At 44.1% G+C, this 8,194-nt stretch overlaps 1 pseudogene; it reads right to left on the bottom strand.

Moving 5' to 3' along the window:
• Positions 1-3,393: 3,393 nt before the first annotated feature.
• LOC141111695 (triosephosphate isomerase-like) lies at positions 3,394-4,182 on the bottom strand (annotated as a pseudogene).
• Positions 4,183-8,194: the final 4,012 nt, after the last annotated feature.

Here is an 8,194-nt window from a genome sequence, read left to right as displayed (position 1 = left end):
CTTTGCCGAGATAATCCATCCACCTCACCGGTGTGGCATATCAAGATGCTGATTAGACAGCATGATTATTGCACAGGTGTGCCTCAGGCTGGCCACAATAAAAGGCCACTCTAAAATGTGCAGTTTTATCACACAGCACAATGCCACAGATGTTTCGCAAGTTTTGAGGGAGCGTGCAATTGGCAGGCTGACTGCAGGAATGTCCACCAGAGCTCTTGCCCTTGAGTTGAATGTTCATTTCTCTACCATAAGCCGTCTCCAAAGGTGTTTTAGAGAATTTGGCAGTACATCCAACCGGCCTCCCAACCGCAGACCACGTGTAATCACACCAGCCCAGGACCTCCACATCCAGGATCTTTACCTCCAAGATTGTCTGGGACCAGCCACCTGGATAGCTGCTGCAACAATCGGTTTGCATAACCAAAGAATTTCTGCACAAATCGGTCCATCTGTTGGGGTAAGGGTCAGTGTGAACTTTTACTTATGGTGATGGATCCGTCCCAGCACCTCTCTGTGTGGACTCATTGGATTCTTGTTATATGAAGATGCTATAGACTTTTTAATATTTGGACTATTAATATTGTCCTCAGTGCTGCACTTATGATTTACTATAAGCACAATGCATGTGTTTTTTGCCCATTTCTGCACATGTTTCTTGAACGCCAAGGCATGAATAGGGACTAAATACTGGACTTGTCAACAATATTTTTTTAGTAGTGCAATTAGATAGTTAATACCTGGGGGAGTAAGGACATTGAGACTAGCTCAGTTGTGGAACAGGTGATGGCCAGGAGAAGGAGGGTCAGCCAGCCTGGAAGTGGTGGTGAGTCCTTTGCCTGGACCACATGCACTTGGACTCGGCAACCACAGAGTTTGGTGCCCTTTGAGCCCAAGCAATGGGAGAGGTTTCTGACCCTTTGCTGGACTGCAGGTCCCGGTGAAGGAACTGACTTTACAACCATCAGCCGGTCAGGGGCGTGCTTCCAACAATCAGCTAAATACATTCCAGGTGTATCAAAACTTAATGTTTGCAAAGTCTTACAGTTTGTTTTCTTAAGAGAGCAGCCAAAGGCGAAGTAGAAAAGTCTGTCCCCTTCCAGCATGCTGTAGAGAAGGCCCCCCTCCTCTGTGTTTGGAAGTAGTGGTCTATCTCCAGAGGTCTGACATGCCCCCTGCTGGTTTAGATCTTGTATTCTACAATCAGCAGGCAAAGTGAGGGTTGCTGATCACAGTGCTATAGGTTTCACTCAGAGGAAGAAGTGTCGGACTGCATAGAGACAACTGCTTCCACACACAGATCAAGGGTCTTCTGGAGTGCATGCAGAAAGGAAATGCTTCTAGAGATCAGAAGCACTAAGCTACAGCAAAGAATAAATAAAAAGTATTTGATTCAAAATAAAAATGGCGATCTACTTTAAAGCCCCATACACACTATCAGATTTTCTGCTGATGTTTTCCTTCAGATTTACCAAAACCAGGTAATATGAGGTCAAACCTTAGGTGTTTCAATTTGGATGCAATCAGGCAGGCCCTTGCACTACATGGTTTTGGTAAATCTGAAGACAAAAATCAGCAGAAAATCTGATAGTGTGTATGGGGCTTAATTGTTAAGTCACATTCCCGCTGCTCTAGGTCAGCCTTTTTCAACCAGGGTGCCTTGAGGTTTCTTCAGGGGTGCCTTGGCCAAATGCCTAAGAATTGCCCAAAAATTTTTTGCAAGACACCATGTGGATGAAGCCTGACTTTTAGCTTCACAAAACCACAGGTTTTCATTGTGCACCATTACAACCTTCTAGCTGTTGGTGTCTCAATGACCAATGGCATTATCAGTTGATATGGAGGACGTCAGTCCCCTGCACAGCATCCTTGTATCCCCCTCTCCTGCCTCTCTTCATCAGCCTTGCGGTCACATTAGCGGAGTGATGGAGAAGAACTGTGGGAGCTGAGAAACATTGGGATACTAGTCACACTTGCAAAAGTGTATTTGCTTTGAAAGAATGAATCCCATCTAACTTTGGGTGTCCTACTTGTGTGGATGTTGCTGCATTATGTAAAACTATTAGAATAGTTTTTACATTTTAGAATGGGGTGTCTCGAGATGCCTTGACTGAAAAAAGGTTGCATGTGCTTCTTGCACAAGAACAAGTAACAAAAAAACTAGTTTTGTAGAAGCGCAGTAAGTGTGAAATGCTTTGGCCCTCTCTCTCTCTCTCTCTCTCTCTCTCTCTCTCTCTCTCGCTTTCCCCGTGTGTACTTTTGTTCATGTTTGCTGCTTTTATGGACAGTTTTTGATTTAATAAAGAGTTGCTTTGAAGATAAAGGTAGTGCAAACATCCAGATTTTTACTTGTTCATGTTCTTTAATTGTTAATGACTAATTGTGATATTAGTTTCAATGGAAATAAAGACAAGGGCTTCAGAGACACTGCATACCTAATAGGAAAATCATCCTCATTTGTACTGGGTTAGCTGAACACCCCTACAAGGAGCTGAAACAGTACCTGGTACCAAGTGTCCATAGCTCACGTCAAAGCGGAAAGGTGTGTAAAAAAATGTGAGAAGCATGACTTCATGTTTTAAAGGAAGTATGCACTTTGTGCCAAAAGATAAGATTTGCAATAATGGCATCCAGGTATTTCAGAATGGAAAAGTAGTAGTATGTGAGGCAAGACTGATGACAACATTCATATAGATTGTGTATAGAGGTAGTCATTGAACACACATACAATTAATTTGTAATACTACTTAGTTTTACGTATGGTAGCTTTGAGTCACTTCAGTTATGTTACTTTTTATATTCAAAGATCTCTTATTTTCTTATTTTCGGTCTGTTAAATATGTTAATGAACATGTTTTGTTACACCTGTTTAAAAAAGGGCAAAAAATACAGAAATCCAGAGCGCCTCTGCTCCACTGACATTCCAAGGATTCTTATGTTACTTGTGTGAATTATTAACTTCCACCCATGTAACAGAGAGGAGAGGAGAAGGTGTTCTGTAGTCCATTTAAGGATCAAGCAGCCTAGGGTGATAAAGCTGCTCCTCTATAGACACAGTATGGAGTGTTGCCACTCTAGATAGAAAATGTGTTACTGGCAGATTTACCGGGTGTAAAGTAATTTAAAAATCCCGGAAAAAGAAAGATAATGCAGCTATTAAATCCAAGGACTAGTAAACTGCAAAATATAAAATTTTTCTTGCATTTGGATACATTTTTTTTCCAAAACCATAATGTTTATTACATGTGCTACATCAAACACGTGTCTCTACACCGAGAAGTTTCCCAGGCCATTAGGATGATCATAGAGAGACTACAGGACATGGGGAGGGAGACAGACACAGTACTTTGTTCTAAACCGTTTACAGGGTTCACAGCGATTTGTGAATTGGCGGGATTAAAACTTGATATTGATGATTTCAATGAATTCTGGTTTCAGTGAAAGCTCCGCCCTCTGGGAAGTCAGGATGGGCTGCCAGCTGCTTGCAGGTGCCTCCCGTGACAGAACCTCCATAAATAATCTGAACTGACTGTGTGATTTGATCAGACACATGGGCTTTCAACCATTCCTGAAGCTTGGCGTGCACCTCCTGAGCCTGCTGGGGTGTGGCTGTCTTGCCTGTGATTCCTGTTTTCCGCTGGTTGAGTTTTTCCCCAATGCAGTCAATGACCCCCTACACCAGGGGCCTCAAACTGGCGGCCTTGCAGCTGTTGCAGAACTACAAGTCCCATGAAGCATTGCAAGGCTGACAGTTACAAGCATCACTCCCTCAGGCAGAGGCATGATGGGACTTGTAGTTCCGCAACAGCTGGTTTGAGACTCCTGCCCTACACCTTTGGGCAGAGCATGTGCCATCTTCAGGCTAATCAGCTCATCTGACTCCTCAAACAGGTATCTCCTCTCGGAATGTCCAAGAATCACCCAGATAGCACCAACATCTTTTTTTCATAGTTTGGTTGATCTCCCCGCTTCTTTTGCAACTTTGAAAAAGTTCTGAATGGCTACACCAAACCTGTCATTCAACTTCTGTCATGCAAAGTCCAGAGAGATGGAAAGACCTAAACAGACCATCTCTGTTTCAGAAGTGATCTTGCTGGTGTTCAGGGTATTGATAATCTCTCCCAGGCTTTTCTTATCTCCGTACATCTTCCAGTTTCCCCCCACAAAGATCTTCCTTAGAGACATGGTATCGATGTCGGTGGTGTGAGTGTGGGTGTGCACGCCGTCTTATCAGCCACGGCGTGCGTTTCAAATCTCAGGGGTTGGAAACCAGCAAGACTGGACATGAGGTCAGTGAAGGATGGACACGCAGCCTCTATGCATTTCATGTTACACACGTCATCAGGAAGCATGTCCGTCTTTCACTGACGTCAAATCCGGTCTTGCTGGTTTCCAACCCCTGGGATTTGAACCGCACGCCGTGTGTGCGTCAGTGGGGAGAAAAGGGTGGTAACGTGTTTCGGGGCATTTGCGTTACTGCTTGTGTGGTCTGACGAAGAAGCCACACATGCTCCGAAACGTGTTACCGCCCCTTTCTCCTCACTGACACCATCAGTCTTGTGTATCCCGCAGTAAACCCAGAACACAGGCTTCCCAGCTGCCTCCTCTTCCAGCACGTACGAAAATGCTTTAAAGCTGCTGGACGGCTCTACAAAGCTCTCTACCACCGTGCTGAGGACGGACACATGCCATAGATGAAGACTCCTGATTTTATCATGTTTTTTAACACTCAACGATCTTGTAAGTGATTTTAACCCTTTGTGTACTTTATTAAATTTTGCATACTGCACTTAGAGGCGCCTTTCTTTTGCTTTTTTATATCTTCAGAGTTGCTTCTCCTCTAACCAAAGTGCTGCCAGAAGTGCCATCTCATCACTATCATCTCTCTGACCAGCTATCCACCTCCACCAGAGCGCCCTTATCTCCTCTCTGTCTCTCCGCAGACTGGCAATGCTGCTGTCCAAAATTGCCTGCTTTACTACTTCATCAGAATGCAGACACCCTGAGGCAGGAAATGCATTACTGGCTGGATCACCATGTGAAATAAAAATAGAAAAAAAGTATGGATGTAAGAATTGGTATGCTGCAATATATTCATTTTTTTGTGAGATAAATACTGCTTTATTTACAAAAATATATAAGGCTTTCCCCCCTTAACTGCCATCCCACCAACCTATAACCATTTACCCACTCATAACCATGATCCCAGCCTTTCTACTACCCAAATTGTTTTCCAAAGTCCAATTGAATGCCTCCGCCCTTTGATTCCAGCCTCAAAAACCTTGGTCAAGTAGGGCTTGTCTCTAACCACAGAGCCAGATGAAATTCCAAGGTATAGCCTGTATACTAGACCGCATTTGAACAATTTCTCCTTTCCGTGGTATCTTTGTTTTTTATATTCAATCGGAGTTTATTAAAGTTTTATACAAGATACAAAGAAAAAAAAATGTCCCGTAACTGTTCAGTAAGGACCACATCCAATAAGGACCACAACAAAGTTTGAAATACAGTAAATGAGTACAAGCCTGAGTAGGGGGAGGGAGGGCAAAAAAAAAAGGAAATGACTATAATAGCAGAGGCAAACAAACATTAAAGTGGTAGTAAACCGCAGTTGAAGAATAATGGGTATAGATACAGAAAATGGTATGGTTCGGGTTAGGGCGGAGCTACAATAGATTCCTCTGATTGGCAGACGTGTGACGCCATGCTAGGCATTTTTTCTAAACCCACGTATGGCCCCTGGTGGTCCGACTTTCAGTGGAAACGCTCACCTGAATAGGCCGGACCATTCTAGGCCTCCCAAACTGTACCGACCCGAACCGATCTGCTCAGTGGAAACGAGGCATTAGAGATCTTGCGCTCCTCCACCTTCTATTTGAGGATACCCCACAGATGCTCAATAGGGTTTAGGTCTGGAGACATGCTTGGCCAGTCCATCACCTTTACCCTCAGTTTTTTTAGCAAGTCAGTGGTCATCTTGGAGGTGTGTTTGGGGTCATTATCGTGTTGCAATACTGCCCTGCGGCCCAGGTTCTGAAGGGAGGGGATCATGCTCTGCTTCAGTATGTCACAGTACATGTTGGCATTCATGGTTCCCTCAATGAGCTGTAGCTCCCCAGTGCTGGCAGCACTCATGCAGCCCCAGACCATGACACTCCCACCACCATGCTTGACTGTAGGCAAGACACTCTTGTCTTTGTACTCCTCACCTGGTTGCCGCCACACAAGCTTCACACCATCTGAACCAAGTAAGTTTATCTTGGTCTCATCAGACCACAGGACAGTAAATCTACTTCCTTAGTCTGCTTGTCTTCAGCAAATTGTTTGCGGTCTTTCTTGTGCATAATCTTTAGAAGAGGCTTCCTTCTGGGACGACAGCCATGCAGACCAATTTGATTCAGTGTGTGGCGTATGGTCTGAGCACTGACAGGCTGACCCCCCACCCATTCAACCTCTGCAGCAATGCTGGCAGCACTCATACGTCTATTTCCCAAAGACAACCTCTGGATATGACGCTGAGCACATGCACTCAACTTCTTTGGTTGACCATGGCGAGGCCTGTTCTGAGTGGAACCTGTCCTGTTAAACCGCTGTATGGTCTTGGCCATCCTCCTGCAGCTCAGTTTCAGGGTCTTGGCAATCTTCTTATAGCCTAGGCCATTTTTATGTAGAGCAACAATTCTTTTTTTCAGATCCTCAGAGAGTTCTTTGCCATGAGGTGCCATGTTGAATTTCCAGTGACCATTATGAGAGATTGAGAGCGATAACACCAAATTCACCGCACCTGCTCCCCACTCACACCTGAGACCTTTTAACACTAATGGGTCACATGACACCAGGGAGGAAAAATGACTAATTGGGCCCAATTTGGACATTTTCACTTAGGGGTGTACTCACTTTTGTTGCCAGCGGTTTAGACCTTAATGGCTGTGTGTTGAGTTATTTTGAGGGGACAGCAAATTTACACTGTTATACAAGCCGTACACTCACTACTTTACATTGTAGAAAAGTGTCATTTCTTCAGTGTTGTCACATGAAAAGATAGAATATAATATTTACAAAAAGGTGAGGGGTGTATTCACTTTTATGGGATACTGTATATATTTTTTTTGCCCACACCGTTTGCTACTTCTTTAAAAAAGATCTGTTATTATCATTTTTATTTTACAGTCTGTCTCCTTTGCAACAAGTATATGTAGTACTTTGTCCCATGTTTCTAACCTTAGATTCACATATATGCGGTGTGGAAAACACAGCAACTTTGTGCATTTCCTAAATTGCATTGCAATCGCACTGTGTTTACGATCCGCTATGAGTGTCAATACAAAGTTAATGGACTCTTAAACACATCACAGACACAGTGCAGTTTACCTGCACTGGATCGCATGGTACAAAATGACCATCTAATCTGGCTGCGGTGCAGCTTTCTAAAAGGGTGCGGTGCAATGCGGTGCAATTTGAGCCCCTTCAAAATGAATAGGCTCAAATCGCACCGCACTGAATCACATGGGAATTGCACAGGATTGTAGTGTGGTTCCTGTGCGATTCACATATGAGTTATAGTGTAAATCGGGACTAAGTGCTTTCTAGCCCTAGTTATGATCTCTGACCTGCCTCCTACCCTCCTGCTTTGTTTGATCCAATAACAGCTTTGAAGGAGACGGCTGATTCATAGCTGTAGCTTGTTTCACCTGTGAGCAATTTCCAGATACAAGAAATGGCAAGAGGAATGCAGAGGCGGACACATCCCCCTCCCTCTGCATTCATCTTGCTGCTCCTTGTCTCAGGAAAGTGCTCACAGGCAAGACAAGCTGTAGCTATAAATCAGCCATTTCCTTCACAGGTAATGTCAGATCAGCTGCAGCAGGAAGGGAAGGAGGCAGGACAGACCTCATATCTAGGCAGACCTCATAGCTAGAGCGAGAAGGCACCTAGCAACATGGGACATGTCCTTATGAGGGACAGTATTGTAACATAAAAATTATAATGATAGATCCTTTTTAATATCAGCCTCCTTTACTCCACTAAAGCCTCGTACACATGATTGGATTTTCCGCAGAGAAAACGTCAGACTTTTGTCCAAAGGGCGTTGGTCAGGAACTTGTCTTGCATACAAACGGCACACAATTGTCGGCCAACAAACACGAACGTAGTGACGTATTAGACGTACTACGAGACTACAAAGAGGAAGTTCAAT

The sequence above is a fragment of the Aquarana catesbeiana genome, linkage group LG11 (genome assembly GCF_042186555.1).
Source record: "Aquarana catesbeiana isolate 2022-GZ linkage group LG11, ASM4218655v1, whole genome shotgun sequence".
NCBI classification, from domain to species: Eukaryota; Metazoa; Chordata; class Amphibia; order Anura; family Ranidae; genus Aquarana; species Aquarana catesbeiana.
This window is presented reverse-complemented; position numbering and strand designations above follow the sequence as displayed.